This window comes from Thamnophis sirtalis, unplaced genomic scaffold (genome assembly GCF_051295495.1).
Source record: "Thamnophis sirtalis isolate CommonGarterSnake01/CBP01778 unplaced genomic scaffold, rThaSir2_p1.2 scaffold_8, whole genome shotgun sequence".
Lineage (NCBI taxonomy): Eukaryota > Metazoa > Chordata > Lepidosauria > Squamata > Natricidae > Thamnophis > Thamnophis sirtalis.
Genome location: NW_028261388.1, coordinates 85950209 through 85967866, shown reverse-complemented (window position 1 = coordinate 85967866; position 17658 = coordinate 85950209). Strand labels below are relative to the sequence as shown.

General features: G+C 37.0%; 1 protein-coding gene across 1 annotated transcript in view; it reads left to right on the top strand.

Annotated features, from left to right (window-relative positions):
- Positions 1–10059: 10059 nt before the first annotated feature.
- The window catches only part of CDH9 (cadherin 9), a 119025-nt gene continuing 111426 nt past the window's right edge, over positions 10060–17658 (top strand). Inside the window, exon 1 of the mRNA XM_087721994.1 lies at positions 10060–10175. The gene's annotated coding sequence lies outside the window, so the exon portion shown is untranslated. The remainder of the gene's footprint in view (positions 10176–17658) is intronic.

The window sequence follows — 17658 nt, the reverse complement described above, 5'->3', positions numbered from 1 at the left end:
AAAATCCCACTGTTCAGATCTGCGAACCAGAAATTCTTATTGAATTATTTTATATTTGCAACTTTTTTTTTTTGTTCTGGGAAGAATATACAGTTAATGATAAAAATGAACAATCTTTTTATAAGATTGTAGAAATAGTTTGTTCATTATTAGTGGATAATAATACTGAGAAAATGTGGAAATTATTAAGGGGGAAAATTGCAGTTGATAATTTTATAGTTACCTCACATTTTTTGGATATAAAAATAGAAATAATAAAACCAACTCTGCTGATTATTGTGGTTCATAATTTGCCTTTTAGCTCTAGGAGTTAGAACAACAATATTTTTATCTATTTTTTTCCTCCCTCTAATAATCGCTTTCTGTTTCTTGTTTACATATTTGTACATATTTAGAACTACTAGGTGCATAGGATGGAAGTACTTTCTATTTTTTAATTGATAAATTAAAATTGATCATTAATAAAATGTCAGTAGTGGGCAAAAATTCACTACTAAAGTCAAAGGGAAGCTATTCATTTTTGCACCAGAAGAAGGAATTGAGATTTATTTCTAAGATTAGAAAAGGGACTATTATAATATTCAGAAAATGCTTATAATCTACCATGGATAGTTCCTATAGATTCAACAAATCCATTCTACTTAGTTTTTTAGTACTTTGTTCATCAAAAAATTGTAATTTGTATGCAATTAATTCCCCCAACTTGTTCTCAGCAAGTTCTGTGATGTAGTCTTGGTGGAAAATCTTGACATCTTATTATACTTAATCCTTTTCTTGAGACCAACCAATTCATATTTTTACACATCTCTCTCTGTGTATATTAGTTTTCAGAAATTCTGCAGGGTTTCATCTAGTTATCCAATTATTCACTACAGACAATTTCCAATATGCATGGTAGCTTAATATGTAAGACATTTCTTCCCAAATACTGTATGACATAGAATGTTATACCTGTGTGTTTTAATGGGAAGAATCTGCCTTTATAACCATAGATTCTAAGGGCTTCAGAGTAGCTATTCTACCAAGGTATCTGCATAAATCTCATTTGATCCATTGCACATATAATACAGTAGAAACGTCTCTTGCAATAAATAACAAGGAAGGAATTTATAAGATGCTTTTTTTTGTTCATTAAATTTTCCCAGAGCAGAAAGAAGAAAACAAAACGTTAAGTCACCCAGATTTTGAAGTTTTCTTAAGCTTTCAAGGAGTCAGAAATCTAGCACTATAATGTCTCTATATAGTGAACATATTAGCATTTTGATTTGAGTTGGATGTGCTTAAAGCCTTGACCAACTTATTACAAAACTAATTTTGCAGTTCAATCTCCAATTTAGACGTCTTTGAATTTCTTGGAATTTTAATCATCTTCTTTATGGCTAACACCCAACTGCACTTCTCTTTGCTACACTGTGCCTTAATGAACCCTAAATATGGATTTTAAACAGGCATTTGGTGCCAGTTGATGCTTTGGGGATTGTGATCCAGTAATATATTTTAAAAGGCTGAGGCCCATGCAGATTAATTAAACTGCCTATCTGTAAGTGTGAATGGTTGTGGGTGCTTTAATTAGCAGACAAGAAAAAAAACACATTCTTTTTTCAGACTTACTCTTATATTTTTTGGTTGGTGAGTAAAATAAGATGGTAGCATCTTATTTAGCAGTTTTCGACCTAACATTTTTTTTAATTTTCATTTTTATTGCACAATTTTTTCTTTGCATGTCTCTATCATATATTTAACAGATCTGTGGCATTATTCATACAACTAGAATCAATACTCAATACATTATATACCTTCTGTAATCCTATGTACATTTCCATTTCTTATTTCTATTGCCTATCCATTCATACCATTTCTCCCATACCACATAGTATTCCAAATCATCCTTTCCCTTTAACCCTAAAGTGAGTTTATCCATTTCTGCACAATCAATTATTTTTTGGATGACTAATCCCTCTGGAAGAACACTATCTTTCTTCCACTATTGCTCAAAAGCAATCCTTGCCGCCGTTATTATGTGTAACATCAAGTACTTTAACTTTCTATTGTTTTTTTGCCCTAATTATCCCCAGGAGAAAAAAAAATCTGGTTTGAATTCTATCTGACATTTAGTTAATTCCTGCAGCCAATTCTGTATATTCAACCAATATCACGAGTTAAAGAAGATACCTTGTTTCTGCTTGCATTTCCAACATTTTGGGTTTAAATTTGGATACATCTTGGCCAATCTCGCTGGCGCCAAATGCCAATTGTAAAACATCTTATATTGATTTTCCTTATAGGCCATGGGTTTTGTAATTCTATAATTTTTGTTCCAATTTTTTCCCAGTCTTCTAATTCTATGTTATGTCCAAAGGCAATCATGGTTCTTTTACAACCCCCTCTGCCCTTTTTATTGGATTTAAATGGAGAGGTAGAGAGACAGACAAATAGATTATCAGATCCAGGTTACATGAGAGAGAGAGATGAAAACTGCAGATTAACTACTGCAATGTTTAAAAATCTGTTTAAGACTTTTTGAGATACCCTGATTTTTTTGATATATTGTACAGATATTTCTCATGTTAGAGCCATTCATTGAGAGACCAATTGAAGTTATAACAGCATTGAAAAACATGACTTACAGTTGCACTTAAAACCATTGCAGCATCCCCATAGTCATGTGATCAGAATTTGGGCCCTTGGCAATCAGCATGTATTTATGATGGTTGCAGTTATTCATGACCTTTTCAGCTGGTTTAGCAGTGGAAATTATAATCCTACTTGCGGTCATAAATCAAGGACTACCTGTATTTAAATTCAACAATAACTTATAACAGATTAACAGAGTTGGAAGGGACCTTGTACGTCATCTAGTCCAACCCTCCACCCAAGCTTAAAATGGTTGTCCACTCTCTTCTTTTAATAACCGCAAGTGTTGGACACCCAAAACCTCTGGAGAAAATCCAATGATTAACTATTCTAGCTGTCAGGAAATTTATTCTTAGTTCTAGGTTGGTTCTCTCCTTGGCTAGTTTCCATCCATTGCTTCTTGTTCAACCTTCAGGTGCTTTGGAGAATAGGCTGTCCTCCTCTTCTTTGCCCCTCAAATATTGGAAGACTGCTACAATGTCATCCTTAGTCCTTCTTTTCACCCAATTCCTGCAATTGTTCTTCTTAACTTTTAGCCTCCAGCCCTCAGCTTGACCATTGTTGGGATGATCTTGCTCAACTCTAGTGCTAAAGCTTTTTGTTTCAAAAAAACTATGCTGAAATTGCAATAAATATTGTAATAGAGTGAAGATCAATAGATCAAGAAGATTGCACTAGAGTAGTCCGGGTGGTTCAAGTCCTATTATTACTTTACTTTTGCTTTAAGTCTTGATGTCATGTGACCACCACTTCTATTCATTCATTCTTTTGCACAAAGTCTGGTCTATTTTTCATATGTAGAATCCAGATGGCACATTTGAATGGTTTGAACTGAGAGTGGTAGGTGACAACCAGTGATGTCACATTGTTCTGTGCCATCCTGTGGTCTGTCTTTTAATAGGTCTCCATGGAAATTGATTTGGTTCAATTGATTCATCTGCTCATCTTACTGGTGGATGGCTCAGCATCAGAGAGCCGAGGTGGCGCAGTGGTTAGGGTGCAGTACTGCAGCCCACTTCAGCTGACTGTTGTCTGCAGTTCAGCGGTTCTAATCTCACCAGCTCAAGGTTGACTCAGCCTCCAATCCTTCCGAGGTGGGTGAAATGAGGACCCGGATTGTTGGGGGTGATATGCTGACTCTGTAAACCGCTTAGAGAGGGCTGAAAGCCCTATGAAGCGGTATATAAGTCTAACTGCTATTGCTATTGCTATCTTGAATGCCTGCTTTATTTCTGCCAATTGAGCATCTCTGTCAAATGGATCAGAGCAAATGCAATTCTAGCCTGGAAATTCATATTTTTGGTGTTGTGTCCTGAATGGAAGCAGGAAGTATATAGATATGCATAGTAATCTATTAGTAACCTATTAGTGATGCTGCATTGATTGTGCAGTTTTGCTGTGACATCAGGGAAGCGGATTCACCCTCTAGCTAAGATGAGGTTGTTAGTTCATGGAAGTTGCTAAAACATGATAAAAATTGTTGAGAGATTCATTTCCATGGACCCAGATGATGAAAACGTTATGAATGAATCTTAATCAGACTCCTCCTGACTTATTGTGATAAAGAAACACCTTCTTTCTGGTATTTCGTAGATTTTGCAGCTTTAGAGAGAAGACTATCCAACCTATGCCTAAGTTAAAATTAAAGAAAAAAAGCCTAGATAGTTGTTCATCACAGTGAACAATCACGTAGGCATCTAAATATTATTATATTATATTTAATTAGCAATAGTTTGATTTTTCATTAGTTTATATCTGTACCTATCATTTAATAGAATTTTTTTTACCCAGAACTGAGTATTTTTAATGATGGACATGGTAACCAATGGTTGAAGACTTCTATGACCACATTGTTAATGACTGAGCACTGGGCTTTCTCATAGTTTCTTTATTTCAGTTGTTTTAGTTATGTAGTACGTTGAAAAATTTCTAAGAAAAAAGATAGATCCTCCTCCTCCTCTTCTTCCTCCCTCCCTCTGGCTCCCTTCATTTGTTGGTAGCAGCAGATCCTGTTGAGGATTAGTTTATATTCTTTTGTGTGTTTTAGTATTTCATCAATATATAGGAAGTAAATATATATGATGATGATGATAGATAGATAGATAGATAGATAGATAGATAGATAGATAGATAGATAGACAGACAGACAGACAGACAGACAGACATAGATAGATAGATAGACAGACAGACAGACAGACAGACAGACAGATGCATACAAACAAACAGGATGCATTGGTTTGTTTTCTTGTCTTTCCATGGTACTTTCAGGAGTCTTCCCCAAAACCAAAGTTCAAAAGTGTCAACACTCTTCCTGCCTTGCTTCTTCAAGATCTAACTTTCCTTTCATTTGAGTGTCACTGGGAATTCCATGGCTTGTATGAATCTGATCTTTGGAGGGGTAGGAACATCATGGCATTTTTTTCAAAGTCTTCAAGGTTGCTCTACTAAATGCTTGTCTGAAATCCTGTAGATATAAATTATATACCACAATCCTGGAAGTTAGGATTACTACATCTCTTCCTTCTATATGTCTTCTAAACTTTCTTCTCTAAATGGCATTGCTGATTTTAGTAATTTCAATGAGGTTTCTACCTTTTTGAAGTATAACGGACATTCTATACTGAACTCCTGAGTAAGCTTTTTGGAGTTCAGAGGCTTACTAATTGTTAACTGTTGTATATTTTCTTTAATTGCATTATATGGAAGTGTTACACTACTTTAGAATCTACATCAGAGGTGGATTTCTGCCCGTTCGCCCTGGATCAGGAAAACCAGTAGTGGAGGCGTCGGAATGCTTCACCCACCATCCCAAACGCTTCTGCGTATACTGGTTTGCACATGTAGTAAAATAAATTGAAACCCACCACTGCTCTGCATTTATAAAGAAGATAGTTTCAGGATTATGCCCCTAAATAAAACCAGGTTGCTAGTCATAAGAAAATGCAGAAGCCGTTAAAGCTACACAACAATTAAAACAAAGAAAAGCTAAATAAAGAACCACAACATAAAACCCAAGGGAATAAAAACAAACCCAACCAAAGCTTTTTTAGCACATTCTACATTTGCCTTATTTTTCTCTACTTCCTTCTTTTTCTTACCTCGTGGGATTTTCTTCAGCAACACAAATCACCCAGACTTTCCTCTTCTTGATGTTCAGTTACAATAGCTGTGACATTATCACATGGCTTCTTTAAAAAACAAAACATCTTTTTGATCCATACTTATCGCTTTTATGACAAGTTGCATTTCCTTGTGTACTTAAGTATGAAAAATTTGTCTGAATATTGTCTCACCTTACTTCAAAAGTAGTAAAATGCACATGTATTTTTCTCTTGTTCCTTATGTACTACTTACTGTAATATTGTTTAATACAATATTTGTATAAGAAGGAGGACTATATAAATTATGTCTCTTTTATTTCCCCATATACATAGCATCATAAAAGCAGTTTAAATTTTCAGGTGAAAAACGCTAGGCTTTAAAACTGCCATTAAATCATGTAGTTATGCTCAGGAAATCTTCCGAATAATCATCAATATATGTAGCATGTCTGTAAAACAGATTGTCATTGAAAGAAGAAATGTGAGTTTCTGAGACTGACTTTATGGCAGCATCTTCCATTAAGATTACATAATTAATTTCTTTTGGGGATTCTAGTGAGAGGCCCAGGACAAATACTGGCAATTTAAAACAAAGAGAATGGGAACTCCTGACTTACTTACAGCCCTTTTATTGACCCATTAAGACCAATTAAAATGTTGCAAAGCATCAGCTTTCAAGTCAAAAACTCTTCCCTGAAACAAGACTATTCATCAAAACTGGACTTTTCATCGAAACTGAACTAATCAAAACTCATTCAAACTGCACTTTGAAAAGAGTGCAAAGAAGAGCAACAAAAATGATTAGAGAGCTGGAGGCTAAAACATATGTAGAATGGTTGCAGGAACTGGATATGTCTTTTCTAGTGAAAAAAGGACTTTTCTTTAGGGAAGATATGACGGCAGTGTTCCAATATTTGAGGAGCTGCCACAAAGATGAGGGGGGGGGCAGGGAATTACTTCCAAAACATCAGAAGGCAAAACAAGAAGCAGTTGATGGAAACTAATCAAAGAGAGAAACAACCTAGGAGAAATTTCCTAATAGTGAGAACAATGAACCAGGGGAATGTGGGCGTCCCATCATTGGAGGCTTTCAAGAAGAGACTGGACAGCCATTTGTCTGACATAGTATTGACTCTCTTGTTGAGCTTTTGGTTGGACAAGATGACTTCCCAGGTTCCTTCCAACTCTGCTCTTCTACCCTCTGTTATAGAAAGAAGGAGTAGGCTGAAATGGAAAATATCCTGCTGCCAGTTTTTGTTTTGCTTCACTTATAGAAATAGGTATATTCATCATCATGTGAAACCAATATTCTGGAGGTTATATTGGATGTATCTGAAGATGCAGTTGCAATTGATGCCCTGCACTAGTAGAATAGCAAGCAGAGAAGAGGCTCAGCTGAAATCTAAGTAAAAATAACATCCACTCAAAAAGATCTCCAAATCTTTTGCTGAGATTTCATACAAGACTGTTGAAAGGGTTTTTTTTTATTTTAAAAAAAGGGTAATACACTTTGATTGATGTTTATGAAGACAGAGTGTTTAAAAAGTTATCTTTAAAATCCTCTTATTCTCTATCCACAATGCATTTGGAATTAAGAAGTAAATGCCAGTACAATCTTAATTTTAAGTGCAAGTAAGGATATTGATTGAAATGATATTTATCTCCAGAGTTGCAAGGCTTTAGTGATTACTTTTAAAAAATATTTGAAAAATAATAATAATAATAATAAAAATGTTTGTGCAGAATAATATAATGGAGAGTACTCCTCTTCGCCCGAGTTTTATTCTTTAAATTTCTTTTCATTCGGAAGAACAGGGAATTAAATAAAAATAAGGATGTATGAATAAATCTGTTTTGCCCTGTTCTATTGTGTTGAATAGATGTATTATATCATACTTTTGCTCTAAGACAGGATAAGGTAATCTCCCATCCCACAATTTTTAACAAGTATTTTTAAGTTCGACTTTGAAATGAGATCATCCTATAGTGATTTACAATGATGTAGTTACATTTTGGCTACTATGCAATACCATTCTGGACCATCATAAGAGTAGCTATTTGATTGAGTCCATGTTGTCTGAAAGATATCTGTCCCAAAATGCAGACATGCCATCTGAAGCAGAATTAATAGACCACTTCCAATTAACTTAAAAGGTGGAGATGTTAGGGAGAATGAAACTATGCTCTTCCCAAAGAATATGAAAATCCATTCAAGTTTCAAGACTGCCAAAAAAATACTACTATATGATATGGAAGTTGACAGTACAACTCAGAGCTTGTGCTGAAAATTTTACTTTAAATAAAAAGATGTACTATTGCAATATATTATAACATCTCCTAGATCAGTGTTTCTCAACCTTGGCAACTTTAAGTCCTGCTGACTTCAACTCCCAGAATCCCCCAGCCAGTTATGCTGGCTGGGGGATTCTGGGAGTTGAAGTCCGCAGGACTTAAAGTCGCCAAGGTTGAGAAACACTGTCCTAGATTCTTGGGGGAAGTTTGTTGCAATGAAGGCCAACCCTTCTAAAGAACTGGCAGCTACACCAAACAGATAAAGAATAAAAAAGGCATTGGAAGAATATTTGAAGAAGAGTGAAGAAGATGCACTAAAGCTATCTATGATGAAGGCTTACTGAGTACTAAAGGTAACAAACCTCTGTACAAGGGAGACCAAATTAAGAATAATAACAATAATAAAAAATAGCAAAGCAATGTATTACATGGACAATACATTAAAAATATTTTTTAAAAAAACTAGCAAACAAAGCAGATGACCAGTCCTGGCAATGGTTAAGATCAGGGAAGTTGACCAAAGAGACAACAAGGCTAATTCTGGCTGCAAAAGACCAATCTTAAGAACAAATGCATAGAAAGCCAGAACTGAGCAGACAGTAACAGGTATCTCTGCAAAGAAGCTGAAGAAACAACGGCATGACAAATTAGCAACAATGGTGAATTGGGAGAACTGCAAGAAATACCATTTGCCTGCAAGAAAAAATGCTCTGGGACTACAAAATAGACAAAGTGATGGGCAATGTAGGTGTTGAAATGCTCTGAGACTTCAGAAGTCAAACAGATAAAGCACCTGCCACCGAAGACTCCATCCTTGACAATATTGTCAGTAAGGAAGAGAAAAAAGTCTGGGTAGTAGGTATGGCAACACCCAGAGACAGCAGAAGAGAAGACAAATCACAAAATATAAAGACCTGCAAATAGAAGTCGAACGGCCAGGGCAAAAGAAAGCAAAGATAGGATGAAGAGTAATAGGAGCTTTGGGTACAATTCCAAAACAACTGGAGCACCATTTGAACACCGTCGTCGGCATTGACAAATTCACCATCAGTCAATTGCAGAAGCAGCTTTACTTGGAACTGCTTACATCATCCTGTGATGATACCTTTAACACTATTTGCAACAATATTTAAATATTCCACATCCTTGGAAAAGATTATGACAGGTGGATAAAAATGCCATCTGATTGACTGTTGGGCTTTCTTATAAGTAGGCATTGTGAAAAAGGAACAATCACGAACAAAGGTTTCAATAGGTCAGGTGATTTCATTGGAAACCAAACCTATTCTAAGTTTACAAATTCCACTCCTCTTAGTTTGTAAGAGGATTACTTTTGTCCAGTTAGCATCTTTCCAGTGTTTTAATATCTGGTGCCTCTTTTTTTTAAAAAAAAATCATAGTGGCATCTTAAAATCTTCATATACTGATTGCAGAGGGCAATGCAACTATGTAAGGTGATGGGCATGTACTCAGTTGACATTAAATCAGAGTAAAAGGGACCAGCGTAATCAACAAATCTCCCACACAGCTAATTTACAGACTGCATACATGGGCGTCCCTTATTGCAGGATTGAAGATGAAATGAAACTCTTTGATTGAGGTTTCTTTTTAGTAATGGGTAGCTCTTGTCAAAGCCCTCCTGCGTATGCCCCCCCCCCCTCCTCCTCCTCCTCCTCCTCCTCCTCCTCCTCCTCCTCCATTCACTTGCAAATCACCGGGTGTTTGGTACAGCCAACCCCCCCTCCTCGTTCACATTCCTTCACACCTTCCGCCCCTCTTCCCCAAAGCCTCCTCCGATCCAGCCCTGGCTGCTGCTTCATCATCAGTCGCGAGAGCTCTTAGCCTAGGAAGAAGGAGGGAGCTGTTTTAAGCAGAGGTTCTGGACCCCAATCAATCAGGCCGAGGAGGTCGGGGAGTCTGCAGCTGATCCAGTTCGCCACTTGCTGAAGTTCAAAGTGATGCAGAAGGAGGGAGGGGGGAGGGAGGGACGAGGAAAGGGGGTCGGAGGAAGACCGGGAGCGGGGGAGGAAGGTCCGCGTAGAGACACAGCGTTGGAGCGAAGATCCACAGGCAGATGAGGAACTAACGCAACCTTGGACAGCGCTAGCTGGAAGTAAAGCTGCAGCCGCTTCCACCAGCGAGGAGGAGGTGAGTCTCCCTCTCGGTTCCTCTTAGATTCTCCAACAACGGGCTTCATTTGAATGTTAGACGCTGCATTTTTTTAACCCCCCCCCCCTTCTTATATTTTTGCGGCGGGATGGAGGGGATGCATGAAGGCAGAAATAAAAGGCGTGCAGCCGAGAAATGGGAAGCCAGCGGCAGGAGCTACTACACATTTTTGAAACTTGAACTCCGATTTTAAAGTGTTTCCTTGCGCACTTGCATGGAGATGCACACGGGAAGGACATGCGTGGAATCCATTGGACAGCTTGCCAAGAGGAATGGAGCTGGATTCATGGTGTTGACTGAGCTCTTTTAGCCGAGCGGGGTTTCAAAGTTCCGCTTAATTCATAGGCTTCCTTTCTTGCATTCAATATTTCTATAGAGACATTACTTGATCTGCTTAGGGAGCAAGCCATACATGAACAAAATCTTAATAAATTATTAATAAGTAACAAGTCTGTATTATTTTAATTAGCCAAATGGGGAAAAGATGTATCTAGCATTTTCTGTAAAATGAAAATAAATCAAAATCATTAATCTGTAAGGACTATGGTTACTTTCAAGGGGCAAAAAATTGGTTCATGCTTATTCTGATTTTACCAAACCTTTATTAGTTTGACTTGCATTGCTGACAGAGTTCAAGCTTCCAAGGAGCATAGAACTCCGCTTAGGCATTATTTTTGTTCACAGTGAGAGATGTATGGGGTTGAATGCACAATTGGCAAATTTGAGAGTGGAATATCTAGGCAAACTTCCTTGCCAACTCATCATTCTGGACTAGCAATTCTGATCAACAAAACCACTGAAAGGAAAGAGGAATTCAGGAAGAATATCCTAATCAGGATATTTCTTCTTACGGGTCTGACTCATCTGAAAGGGTGATTCACTGACAGTTCTCTCACAGGCAATTTCTGTTTCTTTGGAATTGTTTTCCACCTACATTTTCAGTTATGCATGCCAAGAATTCGCAGAACATCCTGATCCTCAACTCTGAAATGATGAATGTGGAACTGGAAAGGAAATCAATATTCCTCTGCAATTGTGTGGACTTCTGTGTGTACTGAACCCACTCATCCTTTGCCAGGTAGATTTCAATAATGGCTCCAAATAGAAATGGACCAGGGTCCTGGTAGGAGGTAATTTACATTTGGGTTTACCATGTTAGAACTATAAGGGAATCATCTGGGAGTTGGTAAAGTTGAAAGAGGACTTGATTTTTACCCCAAAATATCCCATTTATCTTTTTCACAGAAAGGGAGATCCACTTTAATTTATGCAGAATTCTTTTTCTCAAGCACAACTACTTGTGATTCTGTTGATGTTTGGGAATTATAGGACTTTCAGGAGATTTGAGAAGATACTTTTGCTTTTGATGTTGGTAGTATTGTTCAATATGTAAGTTTTAACTTCCTAGCCCAAGGGATGCTTTCAATCTTATATTAAGAATCAACTGTGTAAGTCAGATATTCCTTTCATTTTGGTTTATATGTGTACTGTAGTACTTTCAGTAAATGTACATTCTCATCCACATGTAGACAGTGAAGTGCATTTGAGTGAACAATCCACTGAATATGAAAAAGATGATTTCCTCACTATGATGAGCATTTTGGGGGGGGGGTTCATAATAGCTGAGCATCAGTTGTCTTTTTATGCACCTCATTTTCTGAATATCATAGTGATCCCCTACTGGGATCCATCAGGATAGTGTACATTTCCTCCTGAAGAATTTCCTGACATTCTGAAGCAATACTAAGCTAGCGAAACACCAGTTCCTAAAAATGGGCATATATTTCCAGTAAACAAATGTGATTTGAGAATGGAACAAGATAAGCTATTGGCAAGCAATACGGTCAGTATTTATTAGAAATAATACAAACTTTTATATTCAAAGGCATGTAGGTTCCATTGAGTCGGTTAAATGGTCCTACATACAACATCAAATCCACTGAAGTGGAATAACTTTCAAGCAAAGCAGACTGTGTTAGTATTTAAAACAGTGCATTATGTGAACAATGGCTTGATTTTGGATGTTTGCTGGTTCTTTCATTATGGAATTAAAAAATCTGGACTTGCAGAGACAAAACAACTTCAGAAGAGCCAATGGAGAGCTTTCTTCTTTGGATAAGAGATGCAGCATTCCATAGAGTGGCAAAAGAAAACCAAGATGAAATCTGAGAATCCCCCCTCCCCTTTCTGTATTTAATCTATTATTTTTGAGGCAGAACATTTGTTTATTCCTTAAATAGTTTTATTATAGATAAGTAATACAATATTTCACAGGCTTGCAGATGCCTTGTCAAGCTATACTTAGATTTTGAAACGGTTGTTAACATGTTTAATTGATTATTCTGAGAACCGAGGAGGCAGAAATTCTGCAGTAAATTAGATCAGCTTGAGAGAAAGAAAGGAAGGAGGAAAGGATTCTAACAAAACCTGGCATAGAGTTGATGAGTACCAATCACTCAATCCCCTAGAATGATAAACCTGGCAGGCACTAAGTGAAATCATGTGCTGCCATCTCCTGTGAGCCAGGTTCTTTGATATCTAAAGTATCCTTGGCAGATGCCTGTCTGAAATCTTCCAAACGGATTTCACAATATCCCTGTTTAACATATTCTGTTTGAAAGCATTCCCCCCCCCCCCCCCGTATTTGTAGGATCCATGAGAGTCCTGTATCTACAGATGCCACCCTGTGATGACTTGTGTCAAAACAAGGATGCCTTCTTTGAAGGAGACTGTATATAATATGTGGGCAGTTTACCCAATTGCATCTAACTGAATTGAAACTACAGATCCAAACACTTATTCCAGAATTGATGCTGGACATCAGCAGATAAAATTGACCATCATTAACCAACATCATCTATTTTGATTATTGAGGTTTACTGGTTGAGAGCCAATGGAAAGCTTAGGTGCTTTTTTGTAGCAATTAATTATTAGCAATTCATTGCTAATAATTGTGAAGTGAGTAATTATCATAAAATTTGGTATGACTCCTTTATATGGGTCTTGTTATGGAGAAAAGGATAGCTTATGGAATACCTTTGAACTTATAGTAAATGTAGTCATTATTCGTAAGAATTATTTGGCTTTTTAAATGAAAGGAAATTAGCGTTACTTCACAGGATGAATCTTTTCATGCATATTCTTGAAGCATCTCTATTGAGTTTTCCTAACTTCATTGTGAACTCAAGTTTGGAAAGTCCATAACTACAAACTAGTAAATCACATTTTAGGTCCATGTTGTGCCCAGCTTGATAGTTGTGACTCAGGATATCATAATCCCATAAAATTAGATTAAACAAGCAAACGATGACTCAGTTACCCAGGCATAAATATGTCAGGGGGAAAAAATGCTACAAATTTATACTGGGATTTTCTTGCTTATAGTTCAAACTGACAGACAGACAGAAACTTTCTTTTTATCCTTGACCATTTAATAGTTATACCTGATATGTGTAACACTTCTTATTCTGCATTAATTTTGTAATTTTTATAACAGTATCAGCTTTTTGAGACTGTGAATACTTTACCATAAAATGAATTTACAATTTTTTCAGCTTCCTGAGGCTGTTGGGTATGAACGGGGTAAATAGTGGAACACATTTCCTGTGAATATTATGCATAATATGACGTCATTCTTACTGTCTGAAATAGTGACTTCTGAGTAAGGCTGCACAAAATCACAGATATACTTTCTTACAAGACATTCCACTGGCAAATTTAGAGTTACTAAATTTCAACTACAGCAATCCAGGCAACAAAAAATGGCTCCAAAAATGGCACATATGACTATAACCTTCTGCTATTCTCAAGTGGTTGTCTGGGTATTTGCAGCCCAGATCTTTACAAATGTCACAACTTGATGATCTAGAGATCGGCTTTTAGGATTTTTTTAATGACATCAGAAACCCCCGCTATAAAATTATTCCAGTTTCCTTCTCTTTTTCCCCCCACAATAATGTAAAATGTGTAAAATCTCATCAGAAATATAAACTTGCTTAGGTAAAGACATTGGCAATAGGCAAGTTTATTAGAAGCATCCCAGAGTGTGACATTAAGGAATTGGAGTTAAGAGGAAACCAAACTTTTCAATCATTCAATAGGTCTTTGGTTTTTTTCCCTCCTCCTCCTCCTCCTCCTCCTCCTCCTCCTCCTCCTCCTCCTCCTCCTCCTCCTCCTCTTCTTCTTCTTCTTCATCTTCTTCTTCTTCGTCTTCGTCTTCTTCTTCTTCTTCTTCTTCTTCTTCTTCTTCTTCTTCTGTCTCTCTCTCGTTGTATGACTTAGAGCAGCTGTCCTCAGAAAACGATGTCTAGAGATGCACAAATACTTGGATATGAATAATGATATCTCAGTGGGGACAGAGAACATTTCACCTTCCCTGAAAAGGTTTATGGAGACGTTAGCATTAAAAAAAACACCCTAAAGCCCATTTTGCTATTAAAGAGCAACATAAAAACAAGCCAAGGGAAATGAATCACAATTCTGGACCATCAAAATTCTTGGCATCATCAGTATTTTATATATAAAAAAAGGGGTCTTTTCCCCTTAGCTGTTTTTTCCTCCCAGCTATTTCCCAATAAAATTGGGTCATTTTGGATAGCAATTTTAAAGAAGTTTAGTGCTCCTTCCTTCCTCAGCAAACTCTAGGAAATGTGTATGAGCTTGAGTTCCTTATTGAACTTCCATAGCACTTTGATCAAGCCTATGATTAAAGCATTTCCAATATTGATCGCCCCTTAAAATATTGTAAGTGTTCATGTAGCAATTTATACAATATGTTACATAATTCATTTTACTTATTATTTATTTAATTTTTTTTTGAATTGCTGAAATTTTCCCCAACTATTGCAACTTTTCCCAATAAACATTGCTTTGTGCTCACCTTGTATGAGAAAATAAAGGGGAATATATCAAGCTGTAGATACAACCATATTTTGAAAACTCAGTTCTTTCTAAATACAGCCATTTCAGAAACTCAGCTTTTTCAGATTTACTCTGATTTCTGAACATATAGTCTCCCCCCACAAAAGAAAACCAAAAGTCCACAACTTTTATGTGAATTTCTAAGCAGAGAATAATGACAATGTGTTCTACTCATTGTTATTCACTTGAGATCATTAGTAGTGTTAGAAACAGTCTAACTACTTATAAAGAATTGCCTTGGGATAGGGCTGGAAAGCCACTGTCCAGGAGAAAATACCAACTTGGATATTCAGTGAGATCAACCTATTCTATGATTCTAGGTAGAAAGTCTGCAGTTTTTGTTCTGCTACAAATCCCAAGCTAAGGTTTAGCAAGCCTCAACAGAGACTATTGTAAATGATCTAAGACTGGAAGAAGAGGGATCTAAGAGCCGAACATAAACTCTAGTTTGCTTCTTGACTGAAACCTGGATTTTTTAAAAAAATGCAGATGTACATAGTATTGCATTTCTACCCAAATAAGATTGATATTTTGAACAAGTAGTATTGAGTGAATCTGTTTGCACATCCATCCTTTCCCACATTTTAGCCACAAACATATTTCCTTCCTTCTTTTCTTTATCCATTCCTTCCTTCCTTCCTTCCTTCCTTCCTTCCTTCCTTCCTTCCTTCCTTCTCAAAGATTCCATATGTGCATTTTTCTAATTATGTATATTTTAAAATGTCAACTTTTTGGTCTCTGTATTTTTGGTGCCCACTTTTTGAATAGAGACTTCTGTACAAAGACAAATACTCCAAATATATCTGCTGAGTTTAGATAAAAATGTTAAAATGAATACATTTCTAAGCTATTTTCTTATGTTTTATTGGTTTAAACAACATTGTGTATTACTAATTTGGGATTGTTATCTCGGTTGCCCGTGAACAGGTAGTTTGTCCTGACTTTTCCATATTATTTGTTAATCAGAAAGCAGTTTTGCCCAAAGTTTAAATGCTTTTGTTAATTTGCCTTTTCTAGCTCAGTAAAAATAATTTATGCCAAATACTTCTGGAAAGGAGATTTTAGATTTAAGGAAATAAGGTTTGAATTTGGCTAACACTCTAAAGAAAAATACTTTTTATGTGTTAATAATATATATTAATTTGAATTTCTAATTATTCCCACTAACGTAGCATGTGGCAACTAAAAGAGAAATCAATGGCTTCATCACATAACAGGGAAACAAATTTATGACTTGACTTTGGAAAGGGATAAAATAATTTGTCTAAAATATACTAATATACTCTATCTTACTTCCAGTGGTATTTGGGTGGGGAGACTTTAATCTTGAGAGTAGAAGCTGGAAGAAATTGTGTATATTTATTTTGAAAAGTCATAAAAATAGAAAAACTGAGATATGAGCCAGCAGACTAAATTATTTGAATATGGCTAGAAAAAGTAGTATAACAGACAGAGTCAAGGATACTTTAGCTCAAGTCTATTTGCCTTTTTCTACCTATAAGTAAGGAAAAGGGAAAAAGAAGCTGCTTATGAATGAGCCATGAACCGAAAGGAAGAGCGGAGGAGGCTGCAAATGTTGTCATGAATACAAGGAGGAAGGAGAGGAACAAAACTCATCTTTGTCAACTCTCTTCTTTCTGTGATGGGGAGGAATTGCTTTGGTATCAGAGAGCAGAAAGGGAGCTGCCAATCATTTCCAATCTCCTTCAAGAGATAATGAAAGTGGTGAATAGGGAGGAGGTGGGGCATTGTGTGCTTAATATTGCCAGGTTAGATGTGTCTGGAATAGGGGATGAGACAAAGCAATTTTAAATCTCTGCAGAGCCTTGAAGCTTCATGAATAGATTTACAGTATGTATAACATTAATAACCCATCTGCCAGCCTTGAAAGGATAACCTTGTCTGTAGAGACACTGTTGTCTGTAACCTAGACTACTCAACTTGTGGCTGGCCTAGTTGTACACAATTGTTACTATGCTATCCCCACACTCTGCATGGGGCTGCCCCTGAAAAGCATTCGGAGACTACAACTAGTCCAGAATGCAGCCGCGCGTGTGATATTGGGTGTACCAAGATACACCCATGTTACACCTATCCTCCGCGAGCTGCGCTGGCTTCCTATTGGTCTCCGAATGCGATTCAAGGTGCTGGTCATTACCTTTAAAGCCCTACATGGCTTAGGACCTGGATACCTGCGAGACCGTCTTCTGCCGCATACCTCCCAACGACCGATAAGATCGCACAGGGTGGGCCTCCTTCAGGTGCCGTCAGCCAGACAATGTCAGCTGGCGACTCCCCGGAGGATGCCCTTCTCTGTAGCCGCTCTGACCCTTTGGAATAAACTGCCCCCAGAGATCCGGACCCTGCCCACTCTCATGGCCTTCCGAAAGGCTATCAAGACCTGGCTATTCTGGCAGGCCCCGGGCTGTTGACCTCATGACTGAGGTCCAGCCCGACCAGAGTGGGTGCATGATGAGGTTTTTAATCTATTTTCTCTGTTTTTTTTTAATTGTTTATTTTTTAAGATTTGTTTCTTTTCTGT